This window comes from Callorhinus ursinus, unplaced genomic scaffold (genome assembly GCF_003265705.2).
Source record: "Callorhinus ursinus isolate GAN/ISIS: 27379988/994484 unplaced genomic scaffold, GSC_fseal_2.0 scaffold2, whole genome shotgun sequence".
NCBI lineage: Eukaryota > Metazoa > Chordata > Mammalia > Carnivora > Otariidae > Callorhinus > Callorhinus ursinus.
In genome coordinates this window covers 26,515,251-26,536,488 of record NW_027397064.1, presented here as the reverse complement: position 1 = coordinate 26,536,488, position 21,238 = coordinate 26,515,251, and the positions used below count along the sequence as shown (strand labels likewise).

Genomic DNA, 21,238 nt, shown 5'->3' with positions numbered 1-21,238 from the left:
GCTTTTTTTGTTAAAAACTACATGATTTTATGGTTCATTAAAATCATTTTTAGCACTTAGGTCATTAACCATTACATTTAAATCAACAGTACCAATCCATATTGCTTGATATATGTAAATTAAACTAGTCTATATAGCCCTTTATTTTATTATTTTTTTATTATGTTATGTTAATCACCATACTATAGCCCTTTATTTTAAAATGTGTCAAGAAGTTTGCAGTTCACAGGAACTCTGTGGTTAACCTCTTGTGAAGTGATAATGACTGAATTTGTCTACATTTTATATTTTGGTACTTATTATGTTAGCCCTTATGCAGTAAGGCACTGATTGACTTTCAGAGATAAACATCAGTTATAATAGTTGCAAACAGGGTTTCTCTTCCTGTGTTTATAGTTAAGCCCTAAGCCTCTTGAATTGTGCAACAGGGTTTCACTACTTCTGTAATTTTGAAACATGGGAATTTTAGTTTCATCTTCTACACCAGAGGTTATGAAAAAGAAATACATAATAAATCGTGAAACTTTTAGTTCTTTCTTTACTAAAATTTCATATGAACATAATAAAGTGTAAGTACTAAAAAAAAGAAATAATGGGCACAAAATGGAGTCACTTGTGCGGAGCCCCACATCAGCAAATCAAGACTTATACCTAACCTCAGCCTCTATACTTCCCGCCTTTCCCAGGAATGTGACGTTTAACCAGTAAATCTGGAACTACCTGATCAGCCCTACTGAGGAAATCTGCCCAATAGATCCCCGCCCTCCCCCCAAAGGAAGGTGACCTTGCTTCTACCCCTTCTGCCTATAAAAGACTTCCATTTTGTAGAGCTTTCTATTTACTAGATGGGATGTCACCTGATTCATGAATTGTTGAATACAGCCAAACTTATCTTCAAGTTTACTCACTCAAATTTTCTTTTTTTAACATAAGTTTCCCATTTTATAGACGAGGCACCAAGGTGCAGCGCAGTTAGTTATTCGTCTAAGATTTTATTACTCATATTCCTTTCCCCAGTGCTTAAAATTCAGTCTGTAATCATACTAGAAAGAGAGAGTAAATACCTTCAAAGTGATTTTCTTTCCTTCTTATTTTAAATCAAAATGTCTAGAAATAGACTCTTTGTGCTCTCTGTTTAGGTATTCATAGGCCGGTGAGAAGCATATAACCATTGATGGCCATCACTGCTAGCTTGTGGAACACTGTTACCTCACACATCCTAAAACCATAGACTGTTAGACAAGGAAGGGAACTTTGAAGTCATCCTTCCAACCCCAACCTTTCACAGAAGGGGACACTGAGGCCAAGAGATTATGAGATCACATGGACACTTTTGTATGCATTAGGAAAGTCTTCAAAAGAAGGTGCCCTTTGAGTTGAGCCTAAGAAATTTAGAAGGTATTTACCTGAATGGCTAGGAACAAATTCGAAAGAGTAAATTACTTTTTGATTAGCAAGAAATTTTCAAATTTATTATATGACTTTCCATAGGCAGTGTGGTGAACAATATAGTGGAAAGGGTCTGAGCTCTAGAGTCAGTTCTGGTTCAACTCCCAGTGGTCTCCTATGAACTATGTGATTTGGGGCAAGATCTCCCTGACCCATACCCACTCCATCCCAAGTCCTTCTCTAGACTAACCTGTCTTTCCCATTATAGGAATTTTGATTTTCACTATTTAGTGCTTTCCATTACCTCTGTTTGGAACTTACACAGCTATTCCTCTTCTTTTCTGATAGAAATATGCATTTAGCCTTCTAATCATACCCTAAAAACCTCTACTCTTCTCTATGTAACCCAGCATTTTCCTACCTTCCTCTTCTTCCTCCACTCAGTGGCTCCGGTCTTTCAGTCCCACCGAGGTTTACCTTTTTGACTTCCAGTCCTGTCCACATTGCTGGAGGGGTTACCATCCCTCTCTCTCTTTTGCCTATCTAAGACCAAATTATCCTTCAACCCAACATCAAGTGACAGACTTGTATTCTCTAAAGATGGCCACAACAAATTCTACCCCACATGCTTTTCTGCAATGAGATCTTGTTACTCCTCCATCAAGAACTGACTTTATTTTTCCACTCCCTTGAATCTGGGCAGGACTTGTGATGTTTTGATCAACAGAGTGTGGCAGAAATGATGCTGTGCCCATTTGAGGTACAGCCCTTACCTGGCCTGGCGGCTTCCTCTTCCTATCTCTTGGAGCTCTAAGCTGTTATCTAGGAAGTAAGCCTATCTGCCAGAAAGAGAGGTCACGTTGCAACAGGGAAGCACCAGGCACGTGTGTGAAGAAGCCATCTTGGATGACAGCCCAGGCAAGCTTGCAAAGGATTTCAGACCCATTCAGTATCTAACCGCAACTCATAGGAGATCCCAACTGAGAACTGTCCAGATGAACTGGTAGCCCAGAACAGTGAGAGGCAATAAATTGTTCTAAGACACTAAGTTTGGGAGTATTTTGTCACACAGCAAGCAATAATCAAGACTCGTCGCCTCCTCAGGGAAACACCCTCTGGTGTCCCAGACTAGGTTAAATGTCCTTGTTTAAGCTTCCATGGTACTTGCACGTCTGTAAGTTACACACTTTACATTCGTAATTACCAGTTTCAGTGCCAGTCAGCCCCTCTTAGGCAGCAACTGTGTCTATTTTGCTCACCCTTGGACCTCCAGAACACAGCTGCAGTTTAATAAATATTTTTTAAGTAAGTTACTGAATTATTTTTGAGTGGCTATCTTTAGGATTACTAACATTGTTTTCTTCTCCTCTTTTCCCTTGCTTGCCAGTACCTCTGACTTACCACCTCTTACCACATGACCATCTCTAGCAATAAACAGTAAAACTAGCCGCTGCTTTAACAGTAAAAAAAAAAAAAAAATTGATAAATATATAAATAAATAAATTGCTCTTTAGTGTAATAAATGAATTGACAGACCAGTGTGAGAGGTCCAGCTCTTTGCCTGTATTTCCACAGTGCAAATGAAATAGCTAAAAAGCATTATTAAGAGTTACAGTGATTTATTCATTCCATAAATATTTACCGAAGCAGCTACTGAATTCTAAGCACAGGTGTTACTACAGTGACCAAAACAGATACAAGTCCTGCTCTCGTGGAACTTACATTACTGCAAGGGTAGTGGAAATCTTACCGTATGCCAGGCACAGATCTAACTGCTTTCGCTGTCTTACCCTCACGTGTGAGGTGTGGCTGAGAAGGCCTCCTGAGAAGGAGGTGCACTCTTCCGTACCCTGCATCAATCTGATCCATCCCATCCCAAATCCCAGCCCTCTATGAAGTCTTTCCTGAGGACTCAGTCCTTTCAGGTCTCTTCCTTCCCTGAATGTCTAACCCATCACTGAACAAGTCAACTTTGTAAACAGGCTTTTCCCCCCCAATTAGACTATGAGCTTCTTGAGGGCAAGCCCCAACTTCACACCTGTGTCCCTGTTCCCACAAAACCAGAAAGGTCTTCCTGCCTCTTCCCTTCCTCCCTCTAATGCTGCCTCCACATCTTTTCTCTTAACCCTTCAGAGTCTCCCCAGTAGAACAAGAGTCAGCAAGCATGTTCTGTAAGGAGTAAGCAGCTTTGGCTTTAGGAGCTGTACAGTTACATTGGCTACTACTCACCTCTACTGTTGTAAGTGCGGAAGGCAGCCACAGACAATAGGGAAATGAATGGGCTTGTCCGTGTCTGGTAAAACTTTACTGACAAAATAGGCTGATAAACAGAACGTGGTATATATCTGTACAACAGAATAGAATTCAGCCTTAAAAAAAGCAAGGAAATGGGATGCCTGGGTGGCTCAGTTGGTTAAGTATCTGCCTTCAGCTGAGGTCATGATCCCAGAGCCCTGGGATCGAGTCCTTCATCTGGTTCCTTGCTACATGGGGAGTCTGCTTCTCCCTCTGCCTCTGCTGCTCCCCCTGCTTGTGCTTGCTCTCTCTCTATCTCTGACAAATAAATAAAATCTTTAAAAATAAACGAAACTAAAAAAAAAAAGAGGCAAGGAAATCCTGTCTGCTACAACATGAATGAACTGTGAGGACATCATGCCAAGTAAAATACACCAGTCACAAAAATACAAATGCTACACAAACCAATGTAGATGAGGAATCAAATGTAGTCTAACTCATAGAAACGGAAAGTAGAATGGTGGTTTACCAGGGGCTCAGGGGCTGCCAAAGAAGGAGGTGGTGTTTAAGGGGTATAGATATTCAGATTTGCAAGATGAAAAAGCCCTGGAGATCTGTTTCACAGCAATGTGAATACACTTAACACTACTGACACATAAAAATGGCTAAGATGATAAATTTTGTATGTGTCTTTTACCACAACAAAAACAACAGGCAGAGAGTCAGATTTTCTTGCGCGCAGTAGTTTCCTTAGAGATCTAGTCCAGCAAGGAAGGACTGCAGCTCTACCAATTACCAGCAATGGGACTTCAACAAGTCACTTCCCTCTTTAATTTCAGGTTTCTCGTTTACAAAATCAGCAAACTAATAATACTTCTCTCTCAGGACAGCTGAGAGAATTAAGTAAGACAACACGTGGCATGGTTCCTGGCACACAATACATGACCAACCGTGGCCTAAAAGCCCTTACCTCAGTCTGCTCCACCATCCCTCCCCCATGAGCTCATACTCTCCCTACTGCCAACCCTCCCTCCCATCTGGCCACACTGGCCTCTGTGCAGATTCGCAAACTTGTAGGCATGTTCTCACCTCAGGGTCTTTGCATTGGCTGTTCCCTCAGAATCAACATGACCAACTCTCTCCTGAAGTGATTGTTCATGTCACCTTTTCGAGGAAGCCTACCCTGACCATCCTATATAAAATTATAACATACATCTTCACCCGGGACATCTGATTCCTTTTACTCTTTTTTTTAAAACAAACTTAGAATTTTAAAAGTTTTATATTTACAAAATTATTGCAATGATAGTACAGTGAGTCCCAACAAACCCCACAACCAGTTTCCTCCGTGTGACACTTTACAGTTGTACAGCACATTTGTCACAATTAATGAACCAGTATTAATACATTATTATTAACTAAAGTTCATATGTTATTGGGCTTTCCTCAATTTTGTCTAATATCTTTTTTCTGTCCCAGGATTCTACCCAGGATACCACATGACATTTAATTGTCATATCTCCTTAACCTCCTCTTGGCCTCTGTGAGTTTCTCAGACTACTTGTTGTTGATGACCTTGACAATTTTGAGGAGTACAGGCCAGGTATTTTATAGATTGTCTATAGATCTATAGATTCTATAGATCTATTGTATAGATGGATTTGTTTGATGTTTTTCTCACGATTAGACTAGAGCTATATGTTTTGGGGGGAACAAACGACAGAGGCGAAGTGCCATTCTCATCACATCATATCAAGGGTAGGTACCTATTAACACGACTTACCGCTGTTTATGTTAACCTTGATCACCTGGCTTGACCCTTTCTCCTTACACAATTACTATTTTCTAAAGTACCACTTAATTCACTTACTTATTTAATGTTTAGTGTTTCTATCTAATAAAATATAAGCTCCTCAAGGGCAGGAATTTATGCTCACTTTGCTCACTAGGGTATCCTAAGTGCACAGAACAGCGTCTGACATGCTTAAAAAGGGGGGGGGGGCACTAAATATTCAGGTGTTGAATGAATGCAGTGTTATTCCTCTGCATGACATTGATGGCCTTTCATGACCTATCCACCTCTCCAATTTGTAGATTCTAGCCCACATTCACCTTGCCGTTTTACTCCTCCATGCTTTGCTCTAAGTTGGGGAGCCTTTCCCAATTGCTCAGGCCTTCTCACAGCGCCCTGGGTTTGCCACACTGCACCGAAATGATCAACAGCCTCTATTTCATGTATCCCACTCCACACTCGAAGTGACTGGACACCAGGCAGGGTGCCTTACTTAACCTCCTGTGTAATCTTTGTGTCTTCATCCTTTGGGGCTCCATTTTTCAACCTCATTCTTTTTAGAACTTCATCTTTTCCCTAGGATATATATGCCTCAAATTCACTACAATACAAGGATCTAATGCCAAGTTTAGTCTCTATAAGTAAACACCTCGTCCTAGCTTGCCTCATTTGGTTTTGAAATTAATTAATTAGAAATAACAACAGCATATTCAGACAGGTCAAAATATGTAGATTATGTTCCTTTGACAAAGTGAACTAAATAAAATGAGTGTGTAGGTGCAGTGTGGTTTGCCTCAGCACAAAACTGGAAATTAGGAGCTAATTAGAACTGTGTTCTAAATCTGGCTCAACCACACACACGTGCTAGGTGGCCTCTGGCAAACCATTTAACCTCTGGGTGCTTTACTCAGCTACCTGTATCCAATAAAGTTGCTAACATCAAATTGCTATGCCTGTGGATCATTCACTAGGTAGCTGTTCCAACATGCCTTTAAAAAATGTAAACTGTAATTATGGAGCACTCCCCTGGACCTCACCCGTTCAACAACCACATGCTTCTAGTCTATACCTTCAATGATGTGTCAGCCCAACAAAGGCAAAGTCAGCAACCAACTACTTATAATACACTACTTTCAGCCAAACTCAATGATCTATAGATATTTTATCTTATTTTTATACAAAGTACCCTTTCTGTAAAAAGGGTTATTTCTCCTATTTAACAGACTGACAAACGGAGGTCCATTTGTCAGTGCAGTAATAAAAACTCAACCCAAAGAATCCCCTGCATGTGTCAAAATGTAACAGGATGGAGAATCAGTGTATTGCTATTTTCTAACAAGGAAATCTGCTGTTTACATGCTCATTAGGCCAGGCTAATTAAGAGGATGAATACGGCAGTCCTCCCACACCGAGGCGGAAGCAGCTATGAGCAGTAATACCAGCCCCAACCCACAGAAAGGTGCCATGTTCTCCCAAGCTGAATGATAAGAGTGCTGACTTCCTCCCACTTGACTAGATGGCTTGTAATCAGAACTGCATGAGTGCTGAGAGGGTGTCTGAGGCCAGGGAGTCTTAGAAGCAGCTGGACTAGAGAGAAAAGGGCAACGCCGAAGACACCTAGGGTGAACCGTTTCTGCCAGTCCATTTTCAAACATGAGAATGAAGAGGGATGACCAGGACGGTCAGCATATGTGGCTCTCATGTGTTCTTCACTTTGGTTAAGGCTGCAGCTGACTGAAAATTTTCTAATATATATTTTATATATGTTAAATACATATCTAATTATCTCTATATTTATAATTATCTATATATCTAATTATATAATGTCAAGAATCCACCATGGAGGGAAGGATCTGACCCTACGAAAATACCTTTCTGGACTATGAGGCTACAAGAGATAATGATTTTTTCAGGTGCTTTGACCTAACGACACCGTAGGCATGTGAACGGAGCACAGGCCAGCCCCGAACAGCAGATAAGGACATGGTGTCGCTGTGGACCTCCTAAGGGCTTCAGGGGTCTTTCGGAGGAAAAGGATGGTGACAAACACAGATGGAATCCCATTTCATAGGCCCAGGAGGAACGTTAGAAGGCTACATTCTATACAAGTTTTAATAAATGAGCAATCTATTGCTACGTTAACACATCAGGAGAATAACATTTAAAAAAAAATAAGTGGCAGAGTGTTTTCCCAGTTCTAAAAGCAATAAATATTCGTAGAAATTCTGGAAAATACTGACAGATATGGCAAAGAAAATAATCAGTCATGATCTCATCATAACTCAGAGAAAATAAATCAATAGTTAGGTGTGTTTTGTCCAGTATTGACTTGGAATCAGATTATATATATATAATGTGGGCACACTGTCTGTTTACATATATGCTCAAAAAGCAAATAACACTAACCTTGAAAAAAAAAAACAAGCAAAGTCCCAGAATGTGCTGTGCCCACTTACACCTTCAACCTGGCACAAGGCCCCACTCGATTGAACCTCCCTTCTAGAGCTCTGCAGAGACTTCCTCAGTACACAACTACTAATGTTCTTCCAAGTCCTGACCCTCCTTGACACTATTAACCAGCCCCTCCTCAAACATCTCTGCGGCCTCACAGACATCACACACTCTGACCTTTTCTCTCATTTCTACTGCCTCATTCTGGGTCTCCATCTTTCTTCTTTCCTTACTGGTCCCTTCACCAAATGTGGGCATTGCCTGAGCTCTCTTCTCTAACTACAGCTACATATTCTCCTGAGGTCCATTTATCCATGCTTGTCAATAATTACTTCTATGTTCATGCCTTCCAAATGTCCACTGTCGGTCTCAAGCTCAGGCCTGACCTCTGGTCCTAGGTTCCCAACTATTCTTAAGACTTTTCTACCTGGCTTATCTCATGACAAAATTAAGCTCAATTTGTCTAAAATCACAATCAGTTATTCATTCAGTAAATATTTGCTGAAGGCTCACCACGGGCTGGGCACTGTTCTAGGCACTGGGGGAACAGTAGCAAATAAAATCCTTCAATGAAGCTTCTGTTAACAAGGCCAACTTGCTCACCTGACACTCTAAACCTCTCACAGCCTCGGCCCGGCTTGCCTGCCCAACTGCTCACTTCTCTTCTGTAATATACTCTTCCTCCAAACTGCAATGCCATCACTCAAATTTTGTTCTCCCAACTCCAAAACTTTACTTAACACAGTTACCTCTGAGGTACCCTCTCCCCAGCTCTACCTATGAAATTCTATCCACTCTACAAGATTCAATGCCACTTCTTCCACAAGCTTTCTTTAATCTCTGATCCTAAAACAGCCTGCTCTTTTCTTTAAATTTCCCACAGGATGTCTTTGGTACTCTGTCCCCACAACATACATTGCATGCTGCCTGTTCTTTCTGAAATGATGACAATAATAATAATTTATCAAAAGCCCCTACTGTGCCTGCTACACTGCTTGGTACATCTCTAAGCCTCACGATGTATAATGTGAGTATTATTACCTCCATTTTACAGACAGAAAATGGAGGCTCAAAGACAAATAATTTGCCTGAGGTCACACACTTACCCTACCGGACTTATAGCAACTTGAGAGTGGTGATTTTAAACCATTTCATTTTTATAACCCCCACTGGGCCTAGAACTATGGCTAGTACACAATAGCTGCTCAGTAAATATTTGTTGAATGAACAACTGAATAAAGAGTAAGTTTTCAAAGCACTGACATCTGTAAATATAAATACCACCCTGATTTTCTGGCAAAAGTACATTTGAAGTCATTATAAGCTCATGTAAGTAAAATCTGACAAAACATATGTTGACTTGAGCTTTTAAGATTTTTCTTGGTAGAGAAAGCTTCTATGCTACAGAAAGCAGGTTTAAAAATAACATGGCAAGGGTCAGGCAGCCAAGACCTCACTCAGACCTTTTATAGAAGCAAAAGCACGTATGCAGCACTAGGGAATTGTTTTGTGAACCACTGCAAATCAGTAGTTGGGTTGGTCTCATTTTCCACTGACTTAGAGCTTAAGTTCTTTCTAATACCAGTAAAGAGATGTTCCCTTTGAAATACACCAGGCAATCAATTTAAAGCATTTTTCAGTACATCTCTGTGCTTGCTTATTGTTTGCCATTTGCAAAAATCACTGAGACATTTGATGCCCCAAGATGTTTTCCCAGAAACTAACCTAAATGTAAGCATGGCACTTCAAATCTCAGACCGCTTTGCCATTGTAGGCAGTAATGTTACTATGCCCCTATGTCAACCACTGGATTGGAAAGCCAAGGCTCCTGACTGGGGAATCCCATTTCATAAAACCACCAGAGTTCTAATATGTCCCGCTTTTAGAAACCAAACAGACACAAATTTCAGTTATGTGTCTAAAGATACAGACTCAAATGTTTTCCACTTCCCTTTACCTCCACAGCAAGGAATAGAGATTAAAAAACAGCAATAATCGTGCCTCAGATAAACCTCATTGGCTACGATACTGCCACGGCACAAAAAATACCCACTCAAATTATCTAGGACTGAGGTGAAGTAGGTGAAAACTTCCATCATAAAAATCACATCTTGCTACAGTCAGCCTCCAACTGCAACAGGGAATAACTTCCTAGTCCATGCAGGTGCCACCTGGGCCGAGCCAGCTGGCATCAGCCGAATACATGACAGATCACAACAATGAAGGTAACAACCACCAGGGAGGTTCACTGAGACCCCGCTATGCAAGCTACCCAAAAAGAACCAGGGAAGTAGCTTTAAAGATTTCATCAATTCATATAACCATTTGGCTCTACTGAGAATAATCATTTTCATATGCATGGCTTAGAGTACGGTTTATAAAGTGCTTGATAAGCTTCTTGATAAAAACTAGTAGTAAACAGAGAGAGGTAAGAAAAAGTAACAGGATTACTTTAAAGATGATGAAAGAGAAACCAAGATGACTCATCTCTTGTCATTCAAAGGCCCTGTGGGGAACAAAAAGAGGTTCCTGGAATCCCTGTCTAATCACTGAGCCAACCAAGTTCAATTACCTTTTAAATCAACTTAAATCACGTAGAGGCCCTGATGTTAGAAGAACCATAAACTGTGAGTAGACTGAATCCAACAATTTGCCACTCAGTTTTGAGTTTGTTCAATGGGACAGAGGTGTGGCAATGAGAACACAAATTTCTGAGACCAGAAAGGGTTAATGTCCCAGCACTGCCTTCTAAGCTGAAGGACTACAAGCAAGTCAGGCTGACTCAGGACTTTGGGCCCTCCTTATCTGCAAAATGGAAATCCTGCCAATGCCTGCCCCCATCTACCTTAGGGAATTGTAAAGCACAAATGCAGATAATGTATGTGAAAGCTCTTTGTAAAATCTAAAGCAATTACTATTCCTATTAGAAGCTAGCTGATTCCTAACCACACAACCATTTATACTCAACAAGCCTTTACAAGGATGGACCAAGTACCCAAACACTATAATAGAGGCTAGGGACACAAAACCAGAGCTGCCCTAGAAGCACGTAACAGCTGGTGGGGGAACAACATAAAACCAAGTGTAAACAGTGCCTTAACAGAAGTATCCAAAAGGTGTTATGGGAACATAAATAAGTAATCATTAATAATCAAGAGATAATAAAGAGTCATAATGACCAAACACAATTAAATGACCTAACAGTCTACACAGAGATGACTTCAGTTGGAAGAAACCAAAGACAAAGTAAACAACCAACCAAACCAATCATACCTGCTCTAGAAATGATGCTGCTTCTGGCATGAAGCTGTCAACCTCTGGTAAGAGCTTCAGAGGCTCCACCAAAGGGTAAGCTCCAAGTACACTAACAATGGCACAAATGGAAGGCACCAATGCAGAGAGCTCTTCACAAGCTGCCCAAGTCTTTCTGACCCACAGAAACATCACTGGCCAACAGAAGGCCTCTGTTGCGTGGCTGGGATGTCATGGGAAATCAATAAATGCCTCGTTTCCTGTTGACTTTAATTCCTTAGGTCACTGTAGCTGATTAGCAGAAGGGAAAATACTTACAACTTTAACCTTCAAAACAACAATCAGCCTATGGGTTAGCACATACTCACAAACCAGTTCCCATGGGCACGTAGGGTGAATGTACATTAGAAGTGATTAAATGATTTTTTTTTTCGTTCTCTGCTACAACTGAACCTGTTAAAAAGTGAGCCTTGGGTCTTTGTTTAATGGCATCCTGAGAGTATCAGACCCATGATAAGGTCTAAGCAAAAGGTGACTCCTTATTTGAAAGGACAGACAATACTCAGTAGTGATGAATTGCATCCATGACCCCTCCCTCCCTTTTTTACTTAATCTGTGACAACAACCTTGACTACCAAGCAGCCTCTTACAATTCTGTCAGGAAATAAGCAAGGCTGGCAGAGGCAGACAAAACAGGCTATGACCTTCAAAGATAACAACAAGGTAAGGTAAAATAATAGGATGAGTCTTTATTTTACGATGTACAACATGAAGGTCAGAAAAATCTCTGTCCATCAAACAGAACAAAGGAAAAGTTTACAAAAAATGCAGGAGAAGAACAATAGAAACTATATTTTCATTTCCATTTCTGGATTTAAATTTCTTTTATTATGGACTATATTCATGAGTACAGAATGGATTTTTAGAAAACAATGCAGCAGCATGTAAACATTCTGGAGTTCTGATTGGTGCATATTTCTTTAACTTTTTAAAAAAAAGATTATTTATTTGAGAGAGAGAAAACAAAGAGGGGTGAGGGGCAGAGGGAGCGGAACAAGCAGACTCCCCACTGGGTGTGTAGCTCGACATGGGACTCGATCCCAGGAGCCTGGGATTATGACCTGAGCCAAAGGCAGACGTTTTACCGACTGAGCCACCCGGGCACCACTCTTCAGCTCTTTTGATTTGACATTAAGATGATAGGCATATGATTACTGGGACTCAAACAGCTGCTCATCATCCAAGACTACCACTACTAAACTCATTAAAAATGTCCCGTAAAGGGCTTATTCAATGTAGACAGACACATTTAAATATGGAATGATGTAGTTAATAAAATATTTAAAAACAAAATAAAGACAGTTCTTATAATTCCTAAGCCAAGACCAAGATTAAGAAGTCATAGCTAATATTTTTGAGTACTTACTAAGGGCAGTCATTATTTAAGCCCTTTATCTGCATCATGTTGTTAAATCCTATTGGAGAGCTGCTATTATTATCACTTTACAGAAAAGGAAACTCAGATTTAAACAGACCAAGTTATGTGTCCAAAGTAATATGGCCAGTGAGTGGAAGTAAGACTCTAAAATGCACATACAGCCCTGTATGGCATTTAATAGCAAATTAATTACCCTGAGATAAGACAGCTAAAATTTTACATACATGGTACTTTGAATTTTAGTGTCAAACATCAGCAACTTTAAATTATTTATTATTAATAATTAATAATTATTTAAACTATTTATTTTTAAATCTTTGTTAATCCCACAACTCAGAAAGTTAAATGCTAATTATCATCTTTACACCCAGGGAAACAGTTTATACTTAATTTATTCAAAAAATCATGTCTGTAATACTTCTGTGTCATTGTAAGTTCTCTGAGGGAATGGTGGATGAGAGGTCCCTGAACAAACAGAGTAAAAAGCTGTTCTCTAACTAAACAGCTAACCTCAATTCTCTTAGTGACCTTGAACACATTACTTGGAATGTCTGCAAGAGTATAATAACTGTGACTTCATTTAGGCCAAATAAGTGCTTTTGCAAATGTTGACATAGTCCTAATTGCCCAAACCTTTTACTAATGTTTCCCTCAGACATCATTTTTCATTTAGCCAATAAATAGAAACACTTGTAAAAAATGTTTACTTAAAAAAAAAACTGCTAATAAGTGTTTCTGTCAAAAGGATTAAAGAAATATTTTCAAATTAAATGTGACTATAGATAATTCTACCATATTTTAACTATTAAGTCATGCCCAAATAAAGTGCCTCCTTCTAAAACCAACTGAACTTTTTTGGGGGAGGAATAGGGGTAAGAATATCATTGTACATGGGGCTCAATCAAAGTAACAAAGTTGACCCTCAACCTTCAGTCTTGTTTCTTAAGTCTACTGAAAGACGATATGACCACACTGGTACCAGAAATCCATAGACATCATATTTAACATTTCAGTGAAGGACAATCACTTTGGGACCATAAGACCTAGAACTGGAAGACCTCAGTTTCAACATTCCATGCACAATGACCAGAGGTGTGATTCTGGGCAAGCTATGTGAACCTGAATTCCAGTTACATTGATGCAGGTCAAATAAGGATACCTGTCCAACCCTCTTCAAAAGTTTTCTTGGAGAGCAAGTCAAATGACATAATGCAGTGCTTTGTGAACTCCAAAGCACAGGATACAGGACGCAGACAGGGGCTGTGTGGTGCCAGGGAAAGGGTCCGCATTCTCTTTGATCTCCTCTCATTATAAACCAACGAACTGGTACAGAGGGGTGACAGCAATCGGTTCAGGAAACTCTGAGATAGGTTTTAATCTACTCAAGGAATGCCTGCACTGCTCAAGGCAGTGAGAGTTACTGTGTTTTCTGCTTTTCTGGTGGTCTTGGGGTGGGGAGATTCAATAATGCAAGTGCATGATGATTCAAAAGGATTATCTCTCCTCAAAGAAGAAAAACCAAGTAAGTAAAACCCTCCCTTGCCCTCCAAGTTCCCCTACAGCTAAAACATTTTCTCCTCCTACCTTTTAATTCCAAGTTTCTAGGAGAAACTTGCTCTTTATGCTTTCTGACTCTACTTCTCCCCACCCATTCATTCGCACCCCCGCCCCCCAGAGGCAATCTGGTTCTGCCCCAGCTGAAACTGCAGAGGCAAAGGTCATCAACAATTTCCTTGTTGCTAAACCCAGGAGATTTTTCACTGCACGTCGGACTTGACCCCTCAGCAGTATCTGACCTATTGAACACCCACTCTGCATTGCTCTCACGAACACACCGATGCAGCCTCTTCTGATGTTTCTCCTTTATCTCAGGATGCTCAGTTCAGTCCCCACTATGAGCTCCCCTTCTTATGCTCATATCATAAATACAGGTATTCCTCCATTTCCCCTATAACCCTCTTATTAGTTCCTCTTCTATCTGAGTGATCTTCATTTCTGTGGCTTCAGCTGCAGTCCATGTGGTGGATGAGGACCCGATTACTCCCCTGAGCTCTAGACCCACAAATGCAACTGCATTTTGGATGGCCCCTAACTCCTAAATGTGCACAAACCCAGCTCCTCATCTTACCCTCAACCTGCCCCTCAACCTGGTATTGTCCATACAGTGAAGGACACCATCATCTGCCCCAGAAAGTGAACAGCACCCTTGACCCTTCTGTCTCCTTCACCCGCAATCACTCCAAAGAGCAAGTTACATTAATTCTACCTCTACCACATCCTTCAAATCTACCCATTCCTCTCTTTATTGTCTTAGTTCAGACACCACCACCCAGTCTTCTTCCCTTCAGTCTTGCCCTCCTCTAATCCAGTCACCACACTGCAAAGGAAGTGGGCTTTCCGAAATTAAAACCCTGGTGTCTTCTGGAAAAACCATACACTCCTTAACACTGCCTGTAAGAGCTCACAGCCACTCACTTTCCTGAGCTCATCTCTTAAATCTCCCTCTTACCCTCTACCCCACAACACACAGGGACACAACTTGGCTAATTTTAATTCAGCCTTTGGGTCTCTGCTGAAGTGTCACTTCTTCCCTGACCTCCCACGTCCGTTTTAGTCATCCCTCTTATGTGTTCCCACTGCATTCTGATCTTAATTTATAATGCCTTTCACGCTGTGTAAATTGGCCTGTTTACTTGTCTGTCTCCACCACTAAACCATAAGTTTCATGAAGGCAAAGACTGTACCTGTTTTATTCAAAGTTGTGCTCCTGGCTCCAAGTACAAGAGCTATCTGTCACGGTAAAAACAAGTGCTCAACTCTTACTTGTTCAGTCAATGAATCAATGAATCCCTGAGGGTAGAAGAGAAGTTGTTCTGGAAAGCTAAAGTGCTGACTCAAATGGATCAAGAACACGTGGGAAACTATCATTTAGTCAATTTCCTGGAGCATGAAAACTGCTGGGCACCTTTCTGATGTTTTCTAACATGTTCCCTGTTCTGTGACTGAAACCTACATTTACAATCACATATACAAGCCACAAAGTAAAGTGGATATTTAGCAATTTCCCCATTAGACAAATGGTCACAAGTAAACTGGATAACTCAGAACCAGGCAGCTTTAGTTTGTACTGAATTATAAATTGGTTACACTAGGGGCGCCTGGGTGGCTCAGTTGGTTGGGCGACTGCCTTCGGCTCAGGTCATGATCCTGGAGTCCCAGGATCGAGTCCCGCATCGGGCTCCCTGCTCAGCAGGGAGTCTGCTTGTCCCTCTGACCTTCCCCCGTCTCATGTGCTCTCTCTCTCTCTCTCAAATAAATAAATAAAATCTTTAAAAAAAAAATTGGTTACACTAATCAAGGTAAGTGGACAAACAAATCTCTACCGTACTCACAAACATGGCATATAATTGAAGAATCCAATTTGAAACACATAACTCAAATTAAGTTAATGTGTATGAAAAAGAAACAAAATGTTAATGAAAATAGCATGCCTGACATCTCAGTGCAATGGCCTCAATATTTTAACTTTAGTTTTTGCTCATAACTCACGTTGCCATCAAGACTAATTACATCCACAGACTAAACACAGTCTTTACCTTATTGTCAGTATGAAGGTAAATTATGTGGGCTTTTTATTATCCGTCTGGTAATATCCGTAGGAGCCCATGAAGGAGAGCATACCCAATGCATGGAATTTACTACTGGTGGTCATTTTTATCACAGTGTCACTCAGTACTCAGTTCTCAGAATTTTTAGCTTGCACTAGAAGCTCTAAGCTAGAATACGGTTCAGCTACTTATGAACCAAATACAAAATCACTTTAAAAGAAAAAGGATGAAGAAAAAAGCAACTCCTAGCTAGACATCCTTCCACACGGTTTCTTCTAAGGGATTAACATTCCCCATGAAGAAAATCACCATCTGGCTAGTGCCAATGGAGCAATAGACAGTTTCTGGACATTTCTTGTAGGTGTGTGAGAACAGAGCAAAATGAAAATAGGAAAGGGAACCAGTGGGGAAAATGAAATAGTGCTCTGCTGCTCCTGGAAACTGTCTAGAGATGGAGAATCCTAAAAAATCTGCCCAAATGATTTAATCTTTTCCAGGTTCCTATTAAAATCAGGTCTTCTGAAACAAGTAATTAAAGTAGTACCCATCTACCTACCTACTTCTTAAATATGTAAATGTATAGCTTGACTTCAAGTATTATGGAAAGGCTGCATACATGATTAAACTGGAATAGAGAATGTCAAGTATCTGATAAATATTCAATGAATATTAGCATTGGGTGTTTTGTAACACAGATGTTACCGGCCTGGGTCCAGCTTGGTTCTCCTAGCCAGAACATGCAGATGTCCTTCTTTTTGCAAATGGTTACATATCCATCACAGTTCTTTGTTTTCCACTTGTATGATTAACCTGGGTCTAGAGCCTAAAGCTAAAATCCATCTATCTATGAGAAAACAAAGCTACACTAAGCATTTGTGAACATTAACTGTAAAAATATTTCTAAGTTCCTTTGGATCGACTGCTAGGAGTATTAGGTCAAGTGGTAGGAGCATTAGTGAGGCTGTTCATACATTCAGCCAACGAGCTTTACAGAAAGGTTATACCATTTGCTCACCCCTCACAGCATTTGAGAGTATCTGCTCCACTGCACACTAACTAATGTGAAGAACTGAATTTGTTAACAATCTAATTTAGGAGCTGGAAAAATGGGGCCCTGCTGTTGTTCCAATCCTCATTTCTTTGACTAATGAAAAGAGAACGTATTTTCATACGTCTATTAGTCACTTAATTTTCTCTTCTATGGATAGTCTGTTCCTGTCTTTGCCCACTTCTCTGTTGGAGTCTGTATTAGTTTTCTATTGCTATATAACAGATTTCCCCAAACTCGGTAGCTTAAAGCAACGCCTATTTCTTATTTCACAATTCTGAAGGTCAGAAGTCTGGGTGAGCTTGACAGGGTTCCCTGTTCAGGGTCTCTCTCAAGAGGCCAAAATCAAGGTGTTGTTGGCCAGGCTGGACTCTTCTCTAAAGGCTCTGGTGAAGAATCCAGTTCTAAGCTCATTCAGGTTGTTGGCATAGTTCAGTTCTTAGGTTGTGCCCCCAAGTCTGAGGTTCCAGTTTCCATGCTAGGCCACCCCCAGAATTCTAGGCATCCTGCATTCTTCATGGCTCCTCCATTCCTTCTCAAGTGTTGCCTCCACCTTCAAAATAGCAACAGTATGTTGTTCCTCCTCAAGCTTCAAATAGTTTGGATTTCCCCAGCCAGAGAAAGCTCTCCACTTTTATGGGCTCCTGTGATTAGATTAGGACTACTCACATATTTTCCCCATTTTAAAGTCAACTGTGTCCTATAACATAATATAGTCAAAAGAGTGGTAATTCATCATCTTTACAGGTTGCACGGATTAGGGCACGCAATCTTGGTAGAGAGGCATTTTTAAAATTCTGCCTGCTATAGAGTCATAGGTGTTGTTTCTTACCATTTGTTCATGCTCTTTATGATAAATCTCAATTGCATGGATTTACCAAATAAATGAACCTTACTGATGACTGTAAAAAGCTGCATTTTCACAACGGCAAAGGCAACTGTGGATGGGGCTACTGTGTGCTAATAAGAATTTTGAGGGGCGTCTGCGTGGCTCAGTTGGTTAAGCCTTGATTTTGGCTCAGGTCATGATTTCAGGGTTGTGAGATTGAGCCCCGCATTGTGCTGGGCATGGAGCCTGCTTAAGATTCTCTCCCTCTCTGGGCGCCCGGGTGGCTCAGTTGGTTAAGCATCTGCCTTTGGCTCAGATCGTGATCCCGGGGTTCTGGGATCAAGCACTGCATCGGGCTCCCTGCTCAGTCCGGAGTCTGTTTCTTCCTCTCCCTATCCCCCTCCCCCCTGCTTGTGTGTTCTCACTCTCTGTCAAATGAATAAATAAAATCTTAAAAAAAATTTTTTTTAAAGATTCTCTCCCTCTCCCTGCCCCTCCCCCTCCTAAAAAAAAGAATTTTTAATACCTAACTTCGCCAACCCTGATATTTTTTTTAAATTTTAATCGTGGGAAAATACCTATAAAATTTGCCATCTTAGCCATTTTCAAGTGTACAGTTCAGTAATAAGTACATTCACATTGTGCAACCAATCTATAGAACTCTTCATCTTGCAAAACTGAAACTATACTCATTTAACAAAACTCTCCATTTTGCCCCTCCCCCAGCTTCTGCAACCACCATTCTACTTTCAACACTGGTTTATTTTTATTATACATATTTTTAGAAAAAAAATCAATGAAATATTTTATTTTTTAGTAATCTCTACATTCAACGTGGGGTTTGAACTCATGACCCGGAGATCAAGAGTCACATGCTCTTCCGAGCCAGCCAGGTACCCCTTATGTATTTATTAACAAACATGTATACAGCAATTATTACATGTACTGTTCTTAATGCTTCAAAAATACGAATTCATTTAATCCTCATAACAACCCTATGAGATCAGTACTATTATTAAGCTCGGTCTATAAATTCAGAAACACAGCAGGTAACTTCCCAACATTATACAATAGGAAGTAGCTACACAGGAACTAGAATCCAGGTAGCCTGGCTTTATAGTTCTTGCTATAAACCATTACACTGTGCAAATATTCATTTTAAAGACAAACTCATATTATATTATCTCTTTGATGTACTTGCTTTCAAAACGCTTCTCTTTTTTTCAAATTTTTTAAAAGATTTTATTTATTTGACACAGAGAGAGAGAGAGAGCGCACAAGCAGGGGGAGGGGCAGCAGCAGAGGTAGAAGCAGACTCTGCTAAGCAAGGAGCGGATGTGGGGCTCCATCCTAGGACCCTGGGATCATGACCTGAGCCAAAGGCAGACACTTAACCGACTGAGCCACCCAGGCGCCCACAAAACACTTTCTATGTGCAATTTAATCTAATACTCTTCTACTAACTAAAAGTTAGACTAGGGCGCCTGGGTGGCTCAGTTGGTTAAGCGACAGCCTTCGGCTCAGGTCATGATCCTGGAGACCCAGGATGGAGTCCCACATCGGGCTCCCTGCTCAGCAGGGAGTCTGCTTCTCCCTCTGACCCTCTTCCCTCCCGTGCTCTCTATCTCTCATTCTCTCTCTCAAATAAATAAAATCTTAAAAAAAAATAAAAATAAAAGTTAGACTATGTGATGGAGACATGTCTATATATAGCCCAATTTTTGGTGAAGGCATTTTCAAAGTTAATGAAATGAAAACTGCCTTGTATTTGATTATAGGTACAATTAAAGCTTACATGTAGGCAGTTTACAATAAAAACCTTATGAATGAATACACATTGCAATTCACTGTGACTACTGAAATTAAAATATTAAAGAAAAAAAAGTTTCTCTTTTCCAAGGATTAAAAAAGGGAAAAAACTTCCAAATGAGTTTACAACAGCATAGCTCAGTTTCAGTTTAACCTGTTAAATTCAAATCTGCCCTGCTTTGCAAGCTATAAATCTAGACCAATCTCAGTTTATCCTCAGTTATATATCTCAGTAGACATTTCATTTATTGAGTGGGTCTGAAATTTCCTTATCCTGGTTTTTCAGCTTAGTAATCCTCTCACAGAAGACCAAATCATGCTTGTCATCAGTCACACAGTATCATTTACTACACATTAAAAATGATCGGAGTCCACAGAGCGAACAATCGCTGTTGCTCGAGGAGCCCCGGCGTGAGGTGAGTGATAGGCTCTGCTGAGATTTGGTTTCTAGGACCCAGGAAGCAGGGAGACTAAAAACAACGCACAGGACGGGATGAGCTATTTCAAATTGCTTTCTACTTACACACCCGATGTCTAAAAATCAGCAGACAATGTATCATGTAATCTCCCCTCGCCCATTATCCACGACACTGTAGTGCAGCCTCCAGCACGAAATCAAAACCAGAGTACGGAAGAAACAGCAAAATCATCGCCACCCCAGGGATACCCTCGGATGTTACAACGTTGTCATGCCCACACCCTTCCCCCACTGGCCAGCCAGGCAGCACAGAAGCAGGAGGATGCTCCCCTGGCCGCCGGCTGGGCCTCTCCCCTCACCTGCGGGGCCTGCAGCCTACTCCTGGCTGGGGCTCGGCTTCGCAGCAAGCCGGCCTCACCGTGACAGCCCGTCTGGCCGCCGACCATCCCAGCCCGGCGGTCTGTTTACAAGCGCGGCTCGCGGTCCCGCTCTTAAATGCTTCCCCCCAGCCACCCGGGAAGCGAGACCCGACACACAAGGTTCCAGGTCGCAAGACTCGTCTTTTTTTGCCCCAGGACCCGGCCGCGGAGCAGGGCCTGACCGCACCGCCGGGCCTTATCTCTGTTTCCTTCTGCACAGGGTTTTGTCACACACATTTTGGAAACAATGGCGGGTGCCGCAGAGTCTCCTCCCTGCTCCTCCCGACGCCCAAATGGATGTTTGCAATTGGAAAATTTCACTGGGAACATATACAGGATTGGACCCATTTTTAGCAGCTCCCTCCGAAAATTACTCAGATAAGTTCTTTCTGAAAATAGGACTATTACAACCTGGAGGTTGCTTCTCATTTCAGGTTTGGAGCTGCGGAGAAAATCCATTTTCGCTGTCCTGCCCTGTTGTAGACAGCAGGTTGAAAGGGGTTGATTTTTGAGGGGAGGTCTTCAACCCCCATTCGGATTCCCAGCAAAA

At 41.1% G+C, this 21,238-nt stretch overlaps 1 protein-coding gene and 1 pseudogene across 10 annotated transcripts in view; both read right to left on the bottom strand.

Annotated features, from left to right (window-relative positions):
* The window catches only part of PLEKHM3 (pleckstrin homology domain containing M3), a 179,228-nt gene extending 158,470 nt beyond the window's left edge, over nt 1–20,758 (bottom strand). For 9 of the 10 annotated variants that reach the window (XR_003212235.2, XR_012374419.1, XM_025892494.2 and 6 more), the window contains exon 1: nt 20,629–20,758. The gene's annotated coding sequence lies outside the window, so the exon portion shown is untranslated. Of the gene's footprint in view, nt 1–20,378; nt 20,510–20,628 lie in introns of those variants that run through there. The other variant, XM_025892513.2, reaches the window with a different exon arrangement.
* LOC112808160 (U4 spliceosomal RNA) lies at nt 9,785–9,913 on the bottom strand (annotated as a pseudogene).
* Nucleotides 20,759–21,238: the final 480 nt, after the last annotated feature.